The sequence below is a fragment of the Centruroides vittatus genome, unplaced genomic scaffold, assembly GCF_030686945.1.
Source record: "Centruroides vittatus isolate TY-2023 unplaced genomic scaffold, ASM3068694v2 contig_391, whole genome shotgun sequence".
Lineage (NCBI taxonomy): Eukaryota > Metazoa > Arthropoda > Arachnida > Scorpiones > Buthidae > Centruroides > Centruroides vittatus.
Window position 1 is genome coordinate 3,457,409 of NW_027122207.1, and position 12,950 is coordinate 3,470,358.

The window sequence follows — 12,950 nt, forward strand, 5'->3', positions numbered from 1 at the left end:
TTTTAGATAAAAATACACCAGAGTACAATTTAAAAAGAAAACAAATAAAATAAAATATAAAAAAAAAATAAAAACTAATAGCTCTATGAATTATTTTCTTTCTATTGTGTAAGCTTTAATATATTAAACGTTTTATGTTTCCGAGAATCGCTAAATATTCTAGAATTATCTGTAGATTTTTAAATGTGTAATTAGACCTAGTAGCGCTGATTCTCTTTCATTTATTTTAACGCAATTAAACTGAAGTAAAAAAATGTAATGAGATTTTTTTTTGCTCCTTTCTTTTTTCAAAAATATTTCAAAAATACAAGTTATTGACACATTTCCTTTCATTTCGTCTTCCGGTTTTTACTTTTTTTTTAATTATTTCAAAACCATCTCCAGTGCTTAGGTACTTTTTCTATCCTCGAACATTTTTTCCAGGATTTGATTATCGCTTAAAAACATTCAACCTCTTAACTCTTAACTTTATGATGGCGAAAATTTTCTAATCGCGATTTTATTTCCTTCGTGTTCTATCCTTATTTTCTTTATCCATTAAGCAAGATAATTAATTCTCTGTAATTTAGTTTTTTTTCTAAACTATTTTTTTATTTTAAATCTTTTTAAATGATACCATTTAAAATTTAAGTTTTAAATAAACATTATTTTGTTTAATTTCATTTGTAAATTTTTTAATTGTCACGCTTTATTTGATATAGGAATTATAAAATATGATACCTACGAAACAGAATTTAATTTTATAAGCTTATGCATCAATTAAAATTAATTTATCCTACAATATCTTTTAATTAAATAGCAGATAAATATATTATATTATATATCAAAATCGTGAATTGATTTTTAAGCTTAAAAGCTAACAATAATTCGTTAAGATTAATTTTACGTTAACTTTTTTTAAAATTATGCTTTTTACATTTAATCGCGGATGCTATGAATATATCATATCTTTAAATTAATGGAATAAATAGTAATTATTTAAACGTAAATTTCGATTCATTAATTTTATTACATTAAGAATGAACTTGAGTTACAATATAGAAGTCACTTTCTACAACAGTTTATTCGTGTCTACCTGGAGACATGGAAGAAAGAACTTATTATAAACGATTTAAAATACAGGTGCATAAATGAAATGTACAAAAGAATTGCATGACTGCATGCTAATCTGTTGATATAACGAACCGAAATGTTGACCTTCCTGAGTGATTCACAGAGCGTTCGTGGACAGTTTTTGAATTGCCCAAAGAAACATCGGCAATAAATTAAACGAATTACATACACGAGTATGTTTATTATATGAATAATTATAGTTGTAAATTTGAAAACCCTTGGGAATAGAAAGAAATTCTTCTACAGAATTTGTACCGCAAGTTCCCATTTTGGATGGATTTTGTAATTATTTCCTCTCTCAATGCGGCTACACGAGCAAAATATTGAAATTAAATTTACTAACGAAAATATTCTATTTATATGTAAAATTTGCAATTGTATTTATTATAATTGTAAAAATCATTCGTGAATTATTTGTAGTGGATGGAATCTAACAATACTCAAAATTTAATTCCATTTCACTAAAATTTCAGAATAAATAAAGATAAAGCATAAAGTAACCTATAATTTTGAAGCAAACGTCCCAATATGATTTATTATCGTAACTTTTTTTATGTGTCTCCTATGGATATATGTAAATGAAGAGCCCAGACATATCTATCATAAACGAACATGTCTGAATAGGCAGCCTATTGTAAACGGTCTTCTACACGAATCCAATAGATCTTTAGCGAGTTCACGTAAAGTAAACTAGAAGTTTCGACAGACAATTAGACTGGAGAATTTCATCGGAAATCAATCGATCTAAAAACGAAGAAAAGCGTAATTAACATAGTCACTGCGGGATGTCGTTCCGCACCCTTCTTTATCAGAGAAGCTTGGACGCCATTTTGATCAATCGGGCTGTATTCAGTGGGCTAGCTGTAACTATGACAACCAAACAAACAAATGACTCAACGATTGAAAGAACTAACTCTAACAGTGTTTTTATTTGTCAAAAGCAAAAGAAAATTATCACTAAGAAAATTGACTTTGTTTGTCTAACTGGATGCAAACTGTTAAAAAAAGAACTTTGACGTTTTAAATTGATATGTTCATGACGTAAATAATTTATTCGGTTCTTAAAATGAATAAAAGTAAGAAAAATTAAATTCTAGATAAGAACACTTTCGTATTAATAATAATATAGCACTCTTAATTTACCAAAATCTCTAAATTTTTTCGAATTACTACGAATGGAAAATAGAAAACAATGCATAACTTAAAAATAATAATAAAATAAAATCAATATAACATTAAAACAATCGATGCATTAATGATTAATCTTTTTATTTTTATTAAAAGAAAAAGATATTTACAAGGAACGTATAACTGAATGATACTCTATAGAATATAGAGGAAAATAACTGCCTGGTACACAATATAAGAACTGGTGTTTGTGACGGATCTTCAAATATAGCCTAAGTAACCGAAAGGAAACAAAGTCGAATTACTTCCATTGAAACAGATAAACAACATAGAACCGAGTCGATTTTCTTAATTAAACATGGCAATGGACAAATATATTAAATATAAAAACTTTATTTAATAATTGTGAATTTTAATTAATATATCACATGAAATAAATTTATTAAAATTACACTTAATACTATAATCTACTTAAATTAAATTAATATATAACTTATATACCTACAAGCCTATACAGCACATATATAAGATAGAATTTCCGAAAAGTTTTAATCATAAATTTATTATATTTCATTTTATAAATACAAAATACTATATAAAATAGAAGAAAATGAAAGTAAAAACTTTTTAATACATTTTATTAGTAATTTTATTTTCTAAATACTCATAATTTGTCATTCTTATGTCATTTATTCTTTCTATAAAGTTGGAGTTTGCTTAATAATAATAAAATATAAATATTATATAGGCTACATTTTTTCAAATATAATCAAAATATTTTATTAACGTGAATTAGGCTACATTATAGAAAATATGATATTTTATGAATAATAAGTTTAATAATTATAATAATTAATATAATAAAATTCAATCAAATAGAATTTTTTAAACTAAAATAAAATAAATTTAATATTTATAAATTTCTATTTTTGTTTTCTTGTAAAAATCAATGTAAATAAAGTAAAAATGTATATTTATAAATTATTTTCCTTTCCATTTCTTAAAAAAAAATAAATAATTTAAACCAAATTTGAGTTTAAATTTAATCAATTTGGCTTACAAGGAATCTAAAATTAAATTTGATTAAAATTAAGGAATAAAAAATAAAATAAATAAATAAATATTTACAGATGCTTGAAATATTGTTTACAGCTAAGTTTATCTAAATTTATAATATAATATTATATGTAATTTATTTCCGTATTTGAAATTTCAATGCTATAAATTTTGTATAATCAATTTTTATACAGCATATTATTCCACACAATGCGATGCTGCATAAGTCTAATGGAAAGCATTTGTCAATGCGTGCTACTACAAAATAAAATTTTATTACAGTGTAAATATGCTAATTTGTAAAAATTTTATTATGTATTTTTTATAATTTCGTGACAAATAATCATATATATAATTTTTCTCCTTTTCCCGATTAATATTTACACAAAGGCCTTTATACGCAAAGGATCTTATTTATACAGTGTGTGTAGGTTAAGTTTTACAGTATTTAACAAAAATAAAATAATTATTTTATTTATATTATTTATTACAATAATTTTAAATTATTTTATTTTAAAAATGTGCAAGCAAAATGTCCAACGTTAAAACAAATATTTGTATTTTAGTCGGACTTGTGATGATGTTTAGGGCCTATATATATATTTTAAACAAAGAAAACAGGTGAAAATTTTAGCACAAATAAAACTGTTAATGCCGTACACGTACTAGACTTATAATTTTCGTGAATAAACATATATTTTCTGTTTTAAATCTCAGCTTGTTGTCCACGAGCTTTCGAGAGTATAAAGATTTAAGAATAATCAACGATGCAAATGCAAACCTTCTGGTTTCTATCAGATCTGAACATTACGGCAGTTTTAAGAGAATAAAATCATCCTATCGTTCTACGAAATGAACACGGAGAATTCATTTCCGAAATTGCGAGACAGTTCTCAAAATTAGAAAATGTTAACTCGTTTATTAATAAGTAGCCACTACATAGAAATTAATGTTAAAGATTTACATTTTAAATATATTTATTCTTGTTTATATCAAAATATTCCGTACTCGATCTCCAATTGTTAGTCTGCTCCAAACTTACTCGTAAATGTATACAAATCTCAATTATCTCTCATTCACGCGATCCTATTTAAAACAATATAATCTTAAAAGTTTCAAAAGTGATTTAATCGGTAGAAAATCAATTTATTAAATGACTTTATATACGGATGAGATTTATAAGTATTTTTTTTATGTGGGTTTTTTAAAAGGAACCGACACGGCGATTTTTTTCAATCTCTTTAGAAAAAATCGTAGGTGAAGTTTTATGTATTGACTTTACTTGAAAGTTTTATGTAAGTTATATATATTTATATATATATCCTCCCAGAAATGTCGCTTATAAAATATCAAGAGGCGCCGTTGCACACCAGGACATAGTTTGGAAGGTAACAGAGGTCATATGTTAGCCTCAGGTAGAGTGTTTGCCATACAATGAAGTTTCTGAAAGCCCATGTTCCAGAATGCAATATATTATCATCAGCCTCTGGCGTTATCTCCAACAACTTTCTTCTATTTAAAATATAAAACGTGTTCGTGTTTATATTTAGTACTACATTTGTACGTCTATATATTAATAGTATTATTATAACACTTAACGAAATATAGTGTAATCTATTTTATCTATATAAAGTTTTCTGAGAAACAATATTGTTGTTTTTCCCTTTGGGGTTTGTTGTATAATTGAAGAGAAATGAAGATTGGTTGAGTCTTAAAGAGGTTTACTCTTTTTTTTCGAGTTTTAAGAATCACAACAAAAGAAAACTAACGTAAATGGAAGAACAAATTACGTTAAAAAAATAAAAGGAACATTATTTTAATTTCACAATGCTTATGGGAACTGCTCCAGATGTACTTTAATATGTGCTACTCTTTAATTTATTTTTGGTATATTATAATTAGCATAATTATAATAACACGAATCATTTTTATTATGAAATTAGCATGAGTATAAATTTAAAACATCGTACAATTTATAGATTTTTGTCTATAATTGTCTAAAATAATAAATTAAATTTTTTGTTGTAATAAAATCAATGAAAATTAAACTATTTATATAGCTTTTAATCTGTATTTAGATTTTTTATATGCTTACAACTTAAAAAAATATACTCTAACATGTCTATCTGAAAATAATCGATTCGTGCATTCTTATCTAGAACAAGTAAAAATGCTATAAACATTGCTCTATTATAAATTTAGCACATATTTTATCTTGAAGATAGTTTCGCGAAAGAATTTTAGTTATGTGCAATGGCATCTTTTGATAGTAAAAATCACTAATTCGGTGATGTCGAGTTATCCACGAAATAAGTCAAAAGGTGACCTTCAACGTGTCACGTGAAATTCTTTTTTTTTCCCTTAAATAGTGATAGGTGATGGATAGCGACTTTATGACCTTTAGCCTGTAGTAATAAGACTACCAGACGGTGAAGAGACACCAAAAAGGGTTTGGTTGAGTCTATCAGGCGACCATTTGTTGATTCAGTTAAGTTCAATGTCGACAATCTGACCTTTGAGATCCATAAAGGTCGACAAAGAAGTCAAGTCAAGTATACCAACCCGTATTTTAATTTTGTTTCGGCATTCTTTGATCTTCAAACCGAAATTTGCCAATTATCCAATATCAAATCGGAAGAGCTGTAATATTTTTTTATTATTATTTGACCCTTGATTTTTGACCTTTAAAATACCATAATAGATATATTAGAATTCTATCTAATCACTGAGGATTTTCTTTTCTGTGACAGATAGATATTTAAATGTCATCTTTATTCAACAACAGCCTATTATTAACAACTCTGATTGAGTAATGTTTATATTTTATGTTTATGTATCTCGAAGAGTTTACTCTCGATAAGCCTTTATTATTTTCGAAAATGGATAATAAAAATACATCAAATTATCGTTTTTTTCCTCTTAATAATATATTTTTATCTGTAAAATATGTCACACATTCAAAATGATATAAAGAAGACATCAAAATTAATTTGATGTTATAACAAACAATTAATAATAGAGGATATTATATTTTTAATATCAATCATTTTAATGACAGTAATTTCTTTTATATAATAATTTTCTTTGATTTATGCATAAGATAAAAAATAAGGTATGAAGTACAGTAATTTCATTTAAAAGATAGATCTATATATGGACATACCAATGAAAACTTTATAAGGTTTATTTAAAATTTTATAAAATTCTTTCGTGAAGTAATTATGTTAATTGCGTGTCCGATTATCATCATTTAAATTCATGTATCTTAACAACGATTTTCTTCTCCTCGCTTAGAATCATCTGGCTTTCGTCAATTATCCTTTCTACTGGATTGTCTTCATCACATCTATGTAGTCTTCTCAGACTTCCTAATCTTTCTTTAATTCTATCAGTATAGTCCACTAAATTATAATTTCATTATTTCTATGACGCCACTTGTTCCTGTTTTATTCCATTTTAATCAATGGAAAAGTCAAGATATCGGGTAAATAATTCTTATAAAACCAAGAAAATAGAATGCGATTAAAGAGATATCTCTTCGACTTAAGTAGATATAATTACAAACTAATTAATAATTATTAATTACATTAAAGTGTTGAATGATTTAATTTTAAATATAGACATTACACACATGAATATATATGGTTTATATTTAATATTTATAAAAATTGTCCTGATAGACCTATTAAAATGATATTAACGCTTTAATTATAATAATGAACACTTTATTTTCGATTTACAAATAATTAATGGAATTTTATAACGTTTGCAGAACTATCCAAATTTTAAATAATTATAGTTACATGAAATTATTTAAAATAGTTTGTTCAATTTACTAATCGACTAAGACACGAAGAGCTTGTAGAGTTGAAACAGATTTTTAGTACCTAAAGTTTCTAATAATTATGTTAATTGACATCTTCAATCCATATTTAGGGTATAAGGAATAAATTTGCTTGTACTTAACACCATAATAAAATTTTATGTTATCAAATTGTATAATTGATACCGTGTTGGCTGTCAGTATTGATCGATATTATGAGTACAGTTATTGTTGAGTTAAATCTGGAGTAAAGATGCATACATATGTATATAGTTTTAAAATTTCTCCAACGAAATATTTAGGTTTCCCTGGAGAAAAATTGAAATTCTGCTCATCTGTACATCTTTAATAATGTCGAATTACATTATGGTATGGTTTCCTCTTTATGTTAGTGGTCTTAGTATTTCCCTCCGGATGACTCATATTGAAAGGAAAACTTTTATTCATTTGTGTAGATCCTAAGATATGTTCCCTATGTTAATTCAAATGCATTTCAGTCGACCTAAGAGGTCAGCGGCACAAATCACGTCTCGCATGAAACCACACTTACGCAGCTTCCTATGTAATGTTGGAATTGGTATACAGAGATCCGAACGGAACTGGTCAATGTTGAGGCCCAATCTCTTTGATCCATTAGGACAAATGTCTATCATCTGATAGGTTGTAATCCTAGTTGCCCTTACAGTGTATGCTAGTTATTGATCCAGTTTTCTGGAACCATCTGCAGACTTCATTGCGATCTACATTTAGCCTTTGATTGGCTTGTCTTTATCCTATCTAATCCTGCCAATGACTCTACTCTTAAAGTTTCCACTGTTCTAACAGCGTAATCGTTTGAATTATCTGATATAAATGGTTTTTTCCCAGTTACCATGTATTAAATTGTTATTAGACTTGGTTTATTATTATATATTTTAACTTTATCTCAAGTTTTATATAAAAAATAATAACTTTAGCTACTGAATTAGGCCAATATTGGATTTGAAATTGAATAGAATATTTTTATTATTTTGCCTTTAGTAAAATTTGTGTAGAATTTGTTTACAATTAATAAATTTTAAAAAATCTTATATTAATTAAGAGGAATTTGTCTCATAAAATCTTCACTTTCTAGTTTAAAGATAATTAACAAAATTATAATTAGCAAACTACTAAAGTTTTATTAAGCGGAACATGAAGTATACTACTTATAATAAGTCACTTCTCATTGAATTTCACTAGCATCTAAATTATTTTATAGTAAATTTCAGTTTCACGTCATTTATATTTTTGTATTTAGTATATTTAACAACAAAAAGAATATCATTACAACTCTTGATGATTCGTCTTTGTAATGTTAGAAAAAAGAAAAACAAGCATAGTTAGAGTCTAAATAAATTAATAAATATTCTGTAAGTTATAATAATCGGTTGCTGTAATATTAAATTTTCTTCTATTGAGTCCCGGTGAAATGGCTTGTAAAATATCTAAAATAATTGAATCTCGTCATTGTTCAGAATTTTCTACTTTCTGCGTTTCGAGCTACAAACTTTATCAATGCTATTGATGAGTACAATAACTTAAAAGTTTGGCAGAAGTACAAAATTTAATTTGCCGCTGTACCTTCTTGGGTATAGACAAAGAGAAACTTAAATAATCTACATACAATCTAATTACAAAGCTTGTCTTTATTAAACCACGTAAATTTTCTTTAAAATTACTTTCTCAATAGCAAAAATGCAAAGTTATATTATTATTCTCCTTATTTAGGTAAAGAATATGAAGAAAATCAATTAAATATTTGAAAATCTCTGTGTTCAAATAAACCATTCTAAAATTCTAACCAATAAAAATCATAATTAAGCAGCAAGTAGTTATAAATAATTATTTTTAACTTGATTATTTGATGCAAACCATCCATACTAAACATATTGATGCAACGATCTGAATACTGAGATATGCAGATCGTTTTCTGTTTTATAAATTTGTGATCAAAACACATTAGATATAATTATTTTGTACAAAGTAAAGGATAATTTGTACTCTATCATACATTTTTTTATTTGTGTTTTCCATTCACAAAATAATTTTTGTACCATTTATCAACAAGATAAATCTGTTTAATGCATATTCTAAGTACAGTATATATCGAACCACGCCTTTTAATCTATCATTTTTAGTAAAGTGAGAAGTTTACTATCTTCTCTATTATCTGATAATTGTTTTACCAGTTGACAGATGGCAGCAGCACGCAGGTAACTTTTATTAACTTTAGGAAAAATTACCTCGATTATCAATATGAAAATTTTTCCCAGATCTTATCGAACCAATGAACAAACGTAACTATAACGTCTTGCATAAATACATTAAAAAATTCTTTTAAAAAAATATTATAATTGTTAAAAACTAAAGCGTTTCCCGTAACAATTTCATTGTATTTATTAAAACAATAAAAGTAATTTCAAAATATGCTGGTGAAGATTTTAAAAAATACATCAGTGAAAAATTTCAATATTTAATTTATTTTTTAATCTTAATTAGATTGTTAATAGCGGTCTATTTCTTAGAATTATTTTATTCTAAATTACATGTAAAATTATTTTGTAATTATTAAAAAAAAAAACTGAAGATCATATTTTTTAACATATATAATAGAAATAAATTTATATATTTTATAAGTGCTAAAAATTAAAATATTTCTGCAATAAATATATTATATTATAGCTTTCACGGTATAATATAATATATGGTAATAAGGATAATAATTATAAACACCTCGTCATCAAATATGATAATAAACGTTAATGATAATAAAATTTTTAAAAGTAGTTATCAAAATTTTGTGTTTAAACTTCGCTTCAAGATTAATTTGAAAACAAACCAACTTAATTAACTTTAGTAATTTTTATCAAACAAATTCTGGTTCTCTTCGAACATATATTTTTTTTTAATTTTTACGTAATTTATATCGGATCCTTCTTTGATGTAATACATTATCTACTGATGATGCTAATAGATTAAAGTAGCAAATCAAAATTTAAAGAGAGTCTCTTTCAAATTTACATCATAGTAGCAAAGATATTCATTTATCCTGCAACTAATTAACAAAGTTTAATTCTTCTATATTCTACGTTATTGATTAGTCAAAATGCAGAATTTTCGAAATTAACTGTAACGTAAATTGGTTGGAAAAAATTTAATTCCTTTCTGAAAATTCAACGCACGATAGAAGATTTTTATAATAGCTCAGGTGATCAATTATATTTTTTCTCACCTGAATAATACAAATGAAATTCAGAACGAGCTGGGACACATTTAAATTATTTAAGGAGAGGTTTCGATAAGTGTTCATCAAACCTTTCTCTTTAAAACGAATTTAATTTTCTGAGACGTCCTCACAAGCATTCAAATTGATAATTCCGTCAATAAGCGGATCAACGATACAGAAATTAAAAATTTAAATAATCGTGAAAAATTGCTAAATAATAATCAAAAATTCATCAGAACGAAATGATTAAATATAAAACAAGTTATATGAAAAAAAACAATGTTATGTATACAATACATTAGTGTTTTAATTAAGATCTATATAATTTTATTACTATATAAAAGCTTAAAATCTATTATAAAATGCAGAGAAATAAATTCCAAAGTTCGAAGCTTAAATATTTATTATATTAAATATTTTATAATATTGAAATGAATGCGATTTAAGTCTCTGTTGATCCTTTCCTATTAAATATTAGGGACACTCGAAAATTTTGAAACTTCGGTTTTGAAAGCTACTTATTTGACTTATTCTACAAATTGTCAAGTGGCCACCTTATAACTGTCTTCTGCAACTTGGTCACTTGACAATTCGCATACAGCTTTATAGTCAATCCTCTTAACGCGTGCAGCTGATTCTCTATTTACTGAAATAGAATAAAATTGAAGCAATACAGTAAGACAATAATGTTTTATCAGATTCTCTCCTATTTTTAACAATTTCATTAAAAACTTTTTATTAAATTCTTTAAAATAGAATAGGTTTAAATGACTAATTCATATAGTCAACTGTATAAACAGATGAAGAGATATCAAAAATCAATTAATAAGCTATAAAAGTCAGGTAAAATAAATATTCTTTAAGAAATTTAGCCTATTAAGTTTTGTATGAAGTACTTTAAACTATAAAATAGCAAATAATTTTTCAAAATATTTTAAACGTGATATAACTGTATTCAGTTAATCCCTGGGCAAATTTCGCTTTGACAAATCTCATTCCGTGATTATTTCTCGGCCAATTTCTAGATCAATAAAGTGAGACTTAATCATAGAAGACTTAAATTTTCCTATGCATATAATCTAGAGGATGTAGCAGTTAGTATAATCTTTAAAGAGCTCATTCCAGTATTCGCTTGATGATCTTGAAAGAGCGTGAAAATCGTACATCTCCGAATATCCAAGTGGAAAATTACTGACAGAATGGCATCTGTCAGTAGTTCTCTTGGAAATTGTATCTAACAAAATAACAGATTTAAACAATTCTATCGCTGACAAAGTTTACAACTAGGCCTACTGTATTAACAGAGCTTATTGTGTTAATAAATGGAGATAACAGATGAAAATGAAGCATTCTTCACATTTACACAATTAATTATGCGGTTAGAAATGAAGATAACAATTATGTCGTTACCAAAATTTTATCCTTAACTAAATAGCTTATAGGTAAATTTACATAAATTATTACATTAATATTTAATAAATCTTTTTTCTTTATATCATTCGGAATAAAATATATTTTATTTAAGAACAAAGTGAATATTTTATTTAAATGAATGCTTTCTTTGATATAGTACTTCCTAATTTACTAAATCATTAGAATAAATTTTCTTAATTAAAAATTAATTACAATCATTTTAAATATTCCAGTAACAAATTTTTGAAAAAAAGTATTCTAGAAGGAAGAGGTCAAAGGCCTTAACTCGTGGAGTGTTGAGTGGCAGCCACCGCCTATCAAATATAGTTCTGAGTGGCAACTTTGACAGGTTGCGTGAAGATTGCGTGACAATGAGGATCTTCACGTCACGAATTCCCAGAGGCAAAGCTATTATTTAATGTGCGTTTCCTTCTGTGAACTTATATGTTGAGAGATGATCCTATTAATTGTGATCGACAGCTCGCTGCAGACGTGAATTGAACGTCGGTTCCTTCATCTATGAGAAAGTTGTTGAAACTTCTAAAAGTGAAATCATCGATTGAAAGTACCGGCAACGAGTTAAGACAAAGTTCATTTACAGGGATGTAACTCAGGATATAAAAACACACGAGCTAAAAAGCTTTTAGACTTTGTTCGATATCTTAAAAGCAACGATTTAACATAAAAAGCGATTAAATTCTTTGTTAAAAATTTAAGTATTTCATTTAAAATAGTTTAAATTAAACAAGACGTTGTTTAATTTTTAATATACAAATTTAAATTCAGCTTTTCTTAAGAAAATTTGAAATACAAAAGCAGATAGGAGAAGAAAGTCGATATTTAAATACATAATTCCATCAGATAAAATAGGCTGTACTTGGTGCTATCAGCTGTCTGGATAGTCGCATTCCAGCCACGACTACAACATGGTTTCTAATTAATACCCCTTAGAAATTGGGGATTTCATTTCCCTCTCCCTACTCTCTATCTAAATTTACAGATTAATTACAAACTCCCCACTGGTTCTCTAGATATCTTCACCGGGGAATTATTAATTTTAATATCTACTTTTTAAAATTGCCAATTAATCAGTTCTTTGTATTTCTTTCAGTAGCCTGATGATTCAGCAAAGCTTATTTTTTCTTTCGATTCTTTTATTTTTTCATTAAA

At 26.1% G+C, this 12,950-nt stretch overlaps 1 long non-coding RNA gene across 1 annotated transcript; it reads left to right on the top strand.

The window, feature by feature from the left end:
* Positions 1 to 1,814: 1,814 nt before the first annotated feature.
* Positions 1,815 to 12,511, top strand: LOC136975944 (uncharacterized). The gene is made up of 2 exons (XR_010880848.1): positions 1,815 to 2,154; positions 12,014 to 12,511. It is a non-coding gene; the product is annotated as an uncharacterized lncRNA (long non-coding RNA).
* Positions 12,512 to 12,950: the final 439 nt, after the last annotated feature.